Source organism: Manacus candei, unplaced genomic scaffold (assembly GCF_025592945.1).
Source record: "Manacus candei isolate 608988 ecotype Guabito, Panama unplaced genomic scaffold, ASM2559294v1 h1tg000008l, whole genome shotgun sequence".
NCBI classification, from domain to species: domain Eukaryota; kingdom Metazoa; phylum Chordata; class Aves; order Passeriformes; family Pipridae; genus Manacus; species Manacus candei.
Window position 1 is genome coordinate 20,888,309 of NW_026138056.1, and position 12,539 is coordinate 20,900,847.

Here is a 12,539-nt window from a genome sequence, read left to right on the forward strand (position 1 = left end):
TTTGAGAAGGGTCAGCGTTTGACGCTTCTCAACAAACAGCAAAAAGGAACCACAAATGAGGAGTAACATACCTCTCAACACTGGATTTCTCCCTAATCTTTAATCAGTAACAATAGATTTACACTTTGAAGCACATAAATTAGTGTCAGTTTCAGATTCGAAATTGTGACAGCTCAGGAGATATTTACTAACAGTAAGTAAATTCTTATAGCAAATTCTTACAGAGGACCAGTTGGAGTTATTGAGCTAGGTTTTGGGTATAGTTAGATCTTGTTTAATCTCTAGCCCAGTTTTGCAAAGTAGTGATCCTTGAAGTTTTTCTTTCTGTACATATACAGAACTTTTTGCTGTTTGTTTGGAAAGTAAATCAGTCTAACTTGTACAATTTCTCACTAAAGGCCTATACAGTTTGACCTCTGGTTTGACTCTTACTTCAGGTCTTTCTATTTTCTTGTATGATTTCTCCTTATTACTAATTAACTTGCCAGGTGATCATGCACCAAATCAGCTTGGTAATTCCTCCTATTTCCCCACTGCTTGGATAGAAACCCTAACAAGTCAGCACCTTGTCCTAAAGAAATGTCAAGCTCTCTAAATGCACATTCCCAGAGTCCTCAGTCCAGCAGTCTTCGTTAACTAATTTGCAAAAGTTTTCTCTGCTGAAACCACCTTTATAGACCTGCCTTACTTAATTCTTCTGTTTAACATAAACTAAGTTAATTTCTGGTTAGCTCATGCAAGGTGTAGAGCCAGCGGTCTCTATCCTTTCTGGTTCAATGGCCACCAGGTGAAGGAATACAGGATTACTGTCCAGTTTCTATTGAGGGGACCCTGGCTGCCATCCCTGGCCCTGCCCCATTGCGGGTGGTGGGATGGGGTCAGTGAGGACACTGCCTCAAATAGACTTGTCATTGCACTCAGATGTTGTTGCCTGGCTCCTACTCCTGGCCAGCCCTTGCCAGCTCCTGACAACCTGTTCCTGCTTGGTTCTTATGGTTTTCCCTGGATAATTTGGACCAACTAGATTACAATTCTGTCATACTTTATCTCTTAACAGTGTGTCATATTATTAACCATTCATCTGTGTTTTAATTAGCAATAACTAGTACATCAAACCAGATTCCTGATACTCAAGACTTTGAGTAATATGAGGGATATAAGTATTGAGAAAAGTAAGACATTTTCTGACAGGTATTTAAAATTTTACATAGGTCAAGAAACTTTTAACTGCTCTGGGTTTTGCTTTTTTGTTTTTAATCCTTTTGTGAAGTCCATTCTCTGTTGTGTCAACTATCACATGCTCCAAAAGCAGCAAACTATAAGCCAACACATCTATTACCATAGAACTCTGTCAGAAGCTGTGATCAAGCCAGTGAAGCACCCTGGGAGTAGAGCAGAGCTGGTGCACAGACCTGCAGCAGCATGCTTATGGTTCATGCAGATGTGCCTCGGTGAGCCTGGAGCCCCATCCCATGGGAGACTGTGACACACAAGACTTCTCAGTAGTTTCATCTGTCCTACCTATGTGAAACAGCTGAATCACCAAAGAATCATAAGCGCGATTTGCAGGAATAAATTTTATTCTTTAACATAATGGGGACATCATCAGTGGACCTGTTTCTGTTTTGATCAATACCAGAGCTGTCTACCATTCTACAGATGCTTTTTGAGATATTTCTCTAAGTGTCATCTTATCAGATGACAGGATATACATGACATTTTTAGATTATATACCTAATGCATGTTAGCTAACATATGACAGACAAAACTAAAATGTTATGTACTGTGAAAATTTGGAATAAATTTGAATATGTATGACCTATAGAATGTGGAAATCTGCTCTGTGAGATAATAGAGGCACTTAATTACCTTTTTAAAAGTTATATGAAAATAAATGAAGAAGATAAGGAAAGGGACAGAATCACTAGTCTATTGGCCAGAAAGCCATCAAAAGCTTTTGGAATTGTTGGTAGGTAGATTATTCCCACAACCCTGTGTTATTTAGCCACACATTGAACAATCATGTTTCACAGCATTAAACCCTAAGGACCTCTCTGTTAACTGCCTCTGAGAAGGAAACAGAAAGGTTAATTCTGGTCTAATAGGACAGTCTAACAGGGCAGTTGTCCAGGCAAGAGTTCATACCTCTGCATAGCTTGGCTTGGCAAACTCTTTTATTACCTAAGTTAAAAACAACCTCATTCTGTTCATTGTGCCTCACACTGAACATCTCCTACTGGTATGGATAACCAGGAATATCTAGAGAATTCAGTCTCTTTAATTATTTAGAGCTTTTCTAGGGCTTTAAATATAGCATGTTGCTGCAAACAGTTATTCTTTATTTGTCAATGGAAACAAATATCTCCATATGTCCCTCTTGCCTCCTTTCAGCATTCCTCTTCCACAGTGCTGAACGAAAGCATAGTCAGCCATTGCATAAGACGAGCCAAGGCAAACCCAGGTTTTCATACAGAGGACACACAAGCAATCAACTGCTTGGAAGCAGAACTATATGTTTTAGTCTAGGAGAGAAAGGTACTCTAGACAACAGTGACGTATTGCACACTTTTCCCATGTATATTCTTGGGAAATCAATCTCATTACTGCGATATGGCCAGTCATATGTTACATAAAGGGATATATGTTATGAATTATAACAGAAGTGAAATCCAGAATTTCTACTGGCAATAGAGTATAGCATTACCACACAGAGCTTTATTACAAAAGTAAACTGCATTTTTCATAGTGGATTCCTCATTCCTGGATGTATTAACTATATTTATTTCATGGAAGAGATTAATGGAATGTTTAAACAAAGATTTTGCAACCTTCATCCTTGTTGGTAGGTGCTTTTGTCTTTCTGTCTTAGCTTGAAGCATCATGTGTCTTTCAATGGAGCTGCTTGACAGTTGACATTTTCTGCTTTTACTTCTACTCCAGCTGCTAATTGCATATTTACAATCCTTCAATCAAGAGGAAAAGAGAAACAGATTAGAAAAATTTTCAATCTGTCAAGCAAACCATACATATAATGAAACATCCACTCATTAAACATAGAGAATTTTATAGCTTTAATAATAAGTGTTATAAAGAGCACAAAGGTAATATTAATTCTGAAGGAATGTAGGACTGGAAAAACAATAAGTCATTTTGACAGTTGCTATGAAGACTATTACCAAATGTTATGTTTACTTGACTAGGTTCAATTTATAAAACAAGACCCATAAAAAATCTACAGCACAATCAATTGAGATGCCCTGTTACAAACAGCAACTAATGGAGTGAAGTTCTGATATGCTGATTAATGATTGAATTGTGATCATGGATTTTACAAAATTAAGATAATTAGTAACGTGGGCTGCTTATGTACATTAAATGAAACACTGTGGCAATTAATTAAATTGCTATAATGATTTAACACTGTAAATGTTTTTTCTTAAGGAAGTGAAATTTTCTGAATGTGTGATTATCTTTCTAAAAGGAATTCACAAAGGTGTGTTTATTAAGCAAATATGAAAAGATACAGGAACTTTTGTTCCTGTGCTGTAATCACTGATTAATGCCTCCATATATTTCTCATAAAAATTAAATTTGAGGTACATAAGAAATTCTCCTTTGTTTCTGTGTGTGCTGCTTGCAATCCTGAACATAATCAAGCAAGCTGACAGTATGTATGATTATATATGATACTACTCTGCAGGAGACAGTTCCAATATTGTATCTGCACCCTTCCATTCATTATTGGCAAACATGTGCCTGGAACTCACTGCAATGTTACAACTGGCATTTTGAAATACTGTGATTTCTTTTTTTTCTATCTAGGACTTGGATTCCCCATAGGATTTATGCACACTGCATTGTATTATTCAGTATACGTTCATGACTTCCACTACTATTAGGAAAAGCTATGTGTATACGTTCAGAGTAGAATATATCTCATAGTGGATTTCAGAAAATATAACATACAGTTACTTTAAAACACGAGGTTAACAAAATAGGAACTGCAAAACAAGGAAGGGAAAAACAAGCAATTTAAAAACCATTCACCCAGTACATTTGATCCTGTTCCCATTCTTTCCATAGCAAATCATGAGTAACTTTGCAAAAGTCAATGCAAGTCGGCATAAAGCTGGTAGGAAATCAAACCTGAGCCTGTCCTGATTAAAAACCTGAGATATGTTCTTCATTTTTAAGCAGGCATTACCCTGAAACCTGAAAACTGATGGACACATTTAAACCACTCATTAGGTATCAAAATATTCTTTATAAGACCATAACTGAGTGTGGCAATAATAGTACCACGATAGATTGTGACAGAGCTAAGAAGGCTAACTGGTGCTTGGGGCACCATAATGGGGTTCACTAGCTCAGTTTCCAGTTCTGCCAAAATAGTATCGGCAAGGTGCTTTCCCTCTCGGAGGCTCTGTTTCTGTGAACTTAGAATGAGGATACTGACAGCATTAACAGCTTTGAGATCTAATGACAAAGAGCAGAGTGAATTATCTCAATACAGTTTATTAGTTCTATCAGTTGGACAAGGATGTAAGCAGTGGAGCCAAGCCAGCTCCCAGAGAAGAACAGGTTTCTAGTAAGACCAAATATCTCTCTGGATCACAAGGCACTCATAATGACCACATCTGTTGCTTATGTTGGTTCAAAATTATTTTTTTTTCACTATTTAAGAAGTGGAATAAAATCTGATTTACTAGTGGTACCTGTTCCCTCAACCTCATTAAGCAGAGGAGAGGTTAAGAAAGAACGTTCACCTGATCCTCTACAGGCAGCTGCAAGCTATCTTTGGCTCTGCATGGAGCAGATGTGACCTGGGCATTTCTGAAGGCCAATCTGAGAAACAAAGATTAGTGCTTCCCTTAGCCGGATCAAAGAAACCTCTGTCAGAGGCATTTCAGATCTAGCTAACATCGAGTCAGGGCAGAAGACCATGTGGAGATCCTCAGAGCAGTTAGTGCTGATCTCCTTCAAGACCAGGACATGCCACCACACCCAGCCTATGTTGGTCTGCTCAGAGAAGAAAGCACTGCAGTTGGTTTGGGAGGTCTCTTGAACCAAAACCCAAACCTGGAAATCTTTTGGGTTTCCAAAATCTTCCAGTAGATTGATGAGTAAAGATGATGAGAAATAAAGGAAATAAGAAGGCTACAAAATGAAATCTAAAAGCAATCTCTAACTTTGTATACAGTGCCTGTCAGAAAAGGTCGTCTGTTTTACAAGACAAGAAATGCAAAACAAGAGCGTCTGTAACTATTTGTAAATATTGTCAAATTTATGGAACTGGTTTGACATGAGGAAAAAATATCCCTGGAAAAGAGTTGCAAAACATTCTAAGTAGTTTATTTTGACATTTTAAAAACTTTAAAAAAATGTTATTCTGCTTAAAAATTTATCTAAATTTACATTGAGACCTATTTTGCGAGTAAACAAAGGACATCAAAGTGAAATAAAACATTCCGTTTGGGTTCAAACAAAATGTTTATTTGGATCCAAAATATTGCCTTCCTTTTTTGCCAGAGAACTGAAAAAATATGCAGCTATTTTTAAAGCTTTCACTGTAACATCATTTCTAAATTTTATTTCTGCCCTATTTCTCATATTTTCTATAAAGAGTGCTCACATGATTTTTCCTCTAGTGAAATGTAAGCATTTGTTTTTGCCATCCTCTTATTACAATGTTGCATTCAGTGATTGGTTGTCATCAGTATTGTTAATATTACTATTACTTAGGGTCTTTCCAATGCAAAAATCTCATTTCCTCCTTACTATTCTCCTTCATCTTCTATTTTCTAAAACTTGATATTTCTTTAAATCTTTAAATTACTTCCTCCAATTACATTTTTTATTTTATATTTAAGGTAGAAATGACTGAAAGCTAGCAAAAGTAACAAAATTTTTCACTAGCTGAGTTTGGGGGAAAATTTCCAAAATGGTAATTGAAACACTTCAAAATTTGGAAAACTATTAAAAACTGTAGGTAACAACTGAAAAGGAAAAGCCTGAAGTTCATGAAAATTTTCCAGATTTTTTTCCTTATTTTAGCCCTAGTTATCTTTTTCTCCTGCTTCCTTTTTCTAAATGTTTTTTCTTCCTTCTCTTTCCTTATAGGTCTGAATCAGAAAGGTCTATCTGCAATTTAGATTTATTGGAATAGAGGTAAAAAAGAATAAGAGCAACTCTTCAATGTCAGATTTGCACAAAGTAGTCAGTGCAAGTGAAAGCCAAGTTCTTTACCATTTATCTCTTACTCTCCTTTATCTCTATTCACTTTCTCTATTTCAGTCCTTTCCATCCCTCTTCCTTGCCTTTCTTTGTACTTTTTCCCCCCTCTATCCTTACTTTTAGGTTTTTTAACCATCCCTCACACATCCCTACTTATTATCCAGGGACCTATTCAGCCACAGAAGACTTGAATTTTAAGTGTGAGAAAGTGAAAGACACTGTTGCAATGAGCGTGATGATAGATGATCTTCAGTAGGGTTTTTTTTACTGAAATGTTCTAATATTTTCAGCCAAAAATGTTCCCATCCTTTCAATAGGTTAAAAAATAACCCCTGAAATGTTGGTGCTGGTAGTATATATTACTATTGTTAGAGAAACCAGCCAGAGGGAGGAAATGACCTTTAAAATAGGAAGAAAATTCTCATTCCTTCTTGCCTCTTCCCTGCTTTCTGTTTGCTCTGCATTTTCTCATTTTCTTCTTACTTCTGCATTCTTCTCTTCTGCCAGTTCCCTCACACTTTTAATTTTCATTTTTTTTAGTGGTTAATGAATATAAGGCTTATAATTCACTTAAAATCCACTTTATTAACCTAATTTGAATTCAGAGCATAAGGACAAAGGTGAGATAGTCTGTACCTATCTCAACTCCACAAAGCCAGGAGAGAAATTAACTCAAAAGACAGAGTGTGGGGAATGTACCTCCACAGTTACCCTCTAGGCTGCAGTTTCACATGTTCTTAAGCAGTTGGTTTGGAAGGTCTCTTGAACCTCCATCACCGCATCCACCCTCAGCATTTCAGAGTGCTGCTGTATGACACCACTTTGTCTTTGAGGTCTCACTGAAGGTTTTTCTTGATGTAACTGCTCACATGAAGAGGAAGGTGCTGTGGATTATTGCTGCCTTCCAGAAAGCCCTTTTTGTCCACTTTGCTGGAGGCAAAATCAGAACCACTGCATGCCTGCTCCTCTAGGACAAATCTAGTTTGGACATGACTGGAGCAGATAGAAGGGTGCTCTGCTATGCCCTGTCTGCATGTGAGATAGAGAGGAGCATCACCCAAGGGTTCCTGAGAGAGTCTCTCTCTAAGCAGACCAGCATATGGAACCACACCATTTCAACTGCCATGTCAAGTTCATACTTAGGAAAGAACTCTATATACATATGAACTCCCTGTGCACTGGAGCACTAATATACCAGCATCTGTGTTGCAAACCAAATCAAGAAGTGCTGAAGCATCTCTTATAAATACACTTCTTCGGGAACAGAATCTGCAGAATGGATTCTTTGAAAAAAGATTCAGACATATGCTTTCTCCTCTGCTAAGTGCCCTGAGAAACAAAGCTTCAGATGTCAGCAGAAAGTTAATATATAGAGTTGGGAAACCTTAAAGGAAGGTTGTAGAACAAATTCCTTAAGGAGTTTGCCTCATACGAGCTTGTATAATGTTGCAGGAGGAAAATGAAAAAAAAAAATCAAGGGAAAGACAGTGAAACAACTAATTTCTGTCCAAAAGGAAAGAGAAAAATCAATATTCTAGATTTACTTAATGGTTTTGTTTGCAATAGGTTTCAAGGAAGGGAGTCTTTGCTTTGTCTCAAGATGTCCTCACATGAACACAACAGAAGGAGACTGAGAGAGAATGATTTGCCTTTCTTTTGGATTTTATTTTTGAATGATCCAGTGAAATAGTGGACTGTCTGTCATTCACAGTTTCTGGTCCAAAACTCTTTTATCAATTGCACAGAGAGAAGTCCTGCATGGTTATCTTGCAGTGACCATGACCAGAAAACTAAGAACACAACACATACAATTCGAAATATTTATCATCTGAGCTTTTTTATTAGCCTTAAGTGTTGGTACTTCCCTGGTCATAAGGATTTGGTAACTTCACTTTTCATAGTTGTTGCTCAAACTGATCAAATGAATTTATAAAGCCTATCTTCCCAATCTTACTTGAGACCATTCTTCTTGATATTGAAGTCTAGATTCTTGAGATGGGAGTCTTTCATGGGTCCACTTTTGCACGTCATGTAGGCTGACACCACACAGACATGGGCTCAGCCCAGATTTAGCCTGAAAGGGCCAGAGAAGTCTGAAGAATATCACCTTCCTTGCAGTTTTATATATAGATACAGATGTTCTGTGTATTCTCTGAACCTTTTGCAGTCAGATGAGAGTAAGATTTGGTATTCTGTTTGTTTGTTTTCAAAAATTACCAAGTCAGACTGTTCTTTTCCTAGAAATGTATTTGTCCTGTACATGCGAGAAAGTGGGGAGAGGAGGAGCTGGCTGGCATATTCCTAACTACTATATATTGCAGAACAGGCTTCCAGTTGTCAGCGTCTGCAGCCTGTAGAAGCATGGTTTCAATTTTACTTTTGAAATCTGAGTCGAGCAATGTTGCCAACACATATTTTTCCCTGTCAAAACATTTCACTTATTCCTGAGTCTGTAGACAGCTTTTTAGGTTACATCTTTTCCCCAGTCTTATTGAAACAGGATCTTCATTTCTTTTGAAATCATTTTTCATTAGTGTGGGAGCAAAAAGTAGATACCAGAGCAGATAAGGGGCAGCACCTGGCTTAAAGATGTTCCATCAGCTCTTAGTTTTTGTGTGATCACTTCTGATAATTGGAGGATGAAAACCAAAGCAGCAGTCACACTCAAAACATGATAGGTGAAGACATTATCTTCCTTCCCTCTATATGCCCTTAGTGCTGCCTGTGCTCCCTCTTGTTCTACTGAGCTGATAGAACATGCAAAACGCAGACTTAAGGTTTCACATGTTGCTTCAGCAAACTATTTTTTTACTAATTTGGTCATGATGAGGACTGGTTCACTGATTAGTTGGACTTAAATTAGCTTTAAAAGCATATAGTTTCTGTGTTTGTGAACTACAGGCTCTCCAGGGAAGTGGTCACAGCACCAAGCCTGACAGAGTTCAAGAAGTATTTGGATGATACTCTCAGGCACATGGTGTGACTCTTGGGGGTGGTCCTGTGCAGGGTCAGAGTTGGACTCTGCAATCCTTGTGTGTCCCTTCCTATTTGTCATATGCTCTGATTCTGTGATTTATTCCCATGTTTATAGTTGCCTTAATTATTTTCAAACATATGTACACATTTTAGTCTAGAGGATTCATGCAAACAATTGCCTCAGCTGTTTGCTGTTCACTTACTATTGTTCATGGCATGTGGCAAAGTCATATGAACTACGTCGTATGATTCCTGTTTCCTAACTGGATGTCTAGCAAGACAATGAATAATAATTGAACACTAACAGACAAAGCAATTTCACCCTCCCCAAAAACCCCAATTCAGATTATAAACGCTTTGTAGTCAAACCAGTATATACTCTGGGAACAACGTCTGAGAATTTTTAACCTTTAGCAGCAAATAACAATTCCCTTAATAACTGTGAAAAGGAATTCCTTAGATTAAAGCACAAAGATATTCAGAATCATTCTTTGTATTTTTTGCCAGCTGTATTTATTGTTTCATTCATGTTTCTGGATAAAAACCATCCGTAGTTCAAATACCAAACTCCCCAACAATCTGATTTTAATAATTTGCCTAAGATCAGACTGTAAAGAAGCAGACCTGAGCAATATAGAGGAAAGATGACACACTCTTCAAATCTTCAGCTTTTATTTCTATTTCAGTTCCCTAACAAGATGAGGCTCAACAGCTGTACTGTTTGCAAGTCTGTGCATCAGCAACAGATTAACAAGCCAATAGAAAATGTGGGTGGCAAGAGAGTCCCAGAGCTCACGTAGACGATTCTTTTTTTCCAAGGCACGATCAGCTCTTGAACAATTCCCATGCACCTGAGCCTAGCTCTGTCTTAAAGACTTTCTCTGAAGGCAATTTTTCCAACCAGTCTATTGCAGTGCTCCATTTTTGTAGTATTAAAAATATTTCATACTACCTTTTCTGAGCCTTCCGTGATGCAATTTCAGCCTTCTGAAAGGTAGGACAGCTTTCTGTCCTACCCAACTAAAATCTGACATAAAAAAATGTTTCTGCTCCTCTTTTCTATTTACCCTTTTGACATCAGACATCATATCCACCCTCAGGGCCTCCTTTATTCAGATATCATCGCCTGCTGAGTCTTTCCTTGGAGTTTGTGTTGTAAAGACTGATCCTTTGTTTTCCTCCTTGCATTTTCTTCAAACATTCCAGAATCATCTTCAGGTGGAGAAAGTATTTCAGACTGTCTTACAGGAAGTATTCTTATTTATTCAATCTAACGTGTTGTTTGGTTTTCTTAATAACAAAGCACTATTTATAAATGTGATCAATTATAATCTATAGATCTTCTTTTGCCACCTGGTTAGCCTTTCTTCTGCTTGCCTTTGGACAGCTGATTATTCTTTACTAAATGTAGCATTTTGCACCTGTCCCTGATGAATTTTCAGTGAGCTCACCATACTAACTTCTGAACCTGTTGGTCAGTCTCAGCTGACCAGGCTTCAGTTGGCAGAGCTCAGCTGACACTCAGTAATTTCAGACTCATTTTGTGAAAATAGTCAGCTAGAGGAGGGAGGACATCCCCAAGGAGAGGAAGGTTATGACGTGAACTTGATGCTTCTTAGATGCTAGCAACCCAGCACAGCACGACTCCAAAGGAAATGCAGCTTCATAGAAATATTTGTTTTAAAATTGAAAAGCTGTAAGGTTACTCCTGTACTTATGATCTTATGTCAAGTAACTACTTTGGGGTGTTTTTTCCGTTGTACATCTGTCAGCCGCTAGAGAACTTACCACAGGGCTTCATGATCCTGGGGTTATGTTGACTGTAGTGCTAGGTCTTTCCTTGGGTGATACAGATTCCCGGAATTAAATTGAGAGGTCTCACATTCAGCAGTTGCTGTTACTGATTCAGTCAGAGGCTTTGGGCTGCAAAATAATGGCCAGTAAAGGAGACACCTGGTTAGACAAAATTGTTTTCTAAAATAGATGATATCTTTAAAGAGGGATTGTGAGTGCATGCTGTTACAGGCTACATCTTTATCAGTGGTAGCAAAGAGTTAAATCCTCAGTTGCATCCATTTAGTGAACAAACTTTTTGTGGTGTTGTGGTATAATGAAAGCTCATTAAGTACTGAACTTCTGAATTAATACAATACAGAATATTGCTGTGCTGCAACCACAATAGAAAAGAATTTTTAATCCACAGTATTCTGGTCTATGAGACAAAAATCAGTACCTACAGCTATGAGAAAAGAAATAGGCAATTTCTTTAAGTATAAACATTCCTATTTGACAAAATGAAATTGCACATATTAAAAGCAGAGTAAAGACAGGAAGAGGATCAGAAGAAATATAAAGTGAATTGGAAGAAAAAAGATCTCTTTGTACATGACCACTATTCCCATCAGTTATTAAACCTCAGCAGAGCTACACACAAAAACAAAAGACAGTAATTCAAAAGCTATAGTCAAATACTATGATGTTCTGTGGTGACAGTTGTTTGAAGAATATGTAATCAATATGATTGTCTTTTCATCGTTTCTATTGAGTTTAAGAAAAAGTTATATAAAAGATTACTGTGAGAAAGAATATGAAAATATTTTCCCCTTGTTGGAAAGATATTGCATTTTATTTTGGGGGAAGTTTGGGCTTTTTATTGAAAAAATAAACACTGAAAACAGAAGGTATCATATTGAGGGGTTATTTTTTGGGAGACCCTGTAGTGCTGATAAAAACAGAGATCTCTGTGATTAATTACAGATCATTCAAAATTATTTTGTCCTGGAATAAAGATTGATGATGAATTTCTAACTATTTCTTAGTCTTGAATGCCTAAGTAGAAACATACAAGCTGACTGCAGAGAAAGAAAACTGAAGGAAAAATTGACTGACATATGATAGGAAGTCGAAATGCATGATTTGGGGATTTTAGATCTCTTTCTTCTATTTGAAATAAGAAGCTTAATCCCATGAGAATGTATAGGAAACAGAAGTGAGCTGGCTGAGAATTTTCTACTCCACATTTCTTTGACAGAAAGATGCATTTTTGATTAAACAGAATTTTTTTCTTGGAAAGTGTCTGCCTTAATTTAAAACATAGCTTCCTTTTGTCTGAAAACAGAAATTCATAACTTTTATAGCATAAAAAGGGAGTAAAGACTCTAATTTTGTTTTGTTTTGTTTGATGAAGAGTCCAAACACTAAGCCAAGCTTTTCAGTTACCATCCTAGTTTTATCTGTGGTTGTCATTTGAGGTAAGTGGTCTTACACTGTTAACCCTTAACAACATATCCCACGTGATTTTTTTAATAATACAAACAAATGGCACAATA

At 37.1% G+C, this 12,539-nt stretch overlaps 1 long non-coding RNA gene across 2 annotated transcripts in view; it reads right to left on the bottom strand.

Annotated features, from left to right (window-relative positions):
- LOC127463254 (uncharacterized) overlaps positions 1-12,539 on the bottom strand; it is an 89,903-nt gene that overhangs the window by 20,059 nt on the left and 57,305 nt on the right. For both annotated transcript variants that reach the window (XR_007900711.1, XR_007900706.1), the window contains 2 exons: positions 10,999-11,133; positions 2,829-2,963 (listed from right to left, as the gene is read on the bottom strand). This is a non-coding gene — a long non-coding RNA (uncharacterized LOC127463254). The remainder of the gene's footprint in view (positions 1-2,828; positions 2,964-10,998; positions 11,134-12,539) is intronic.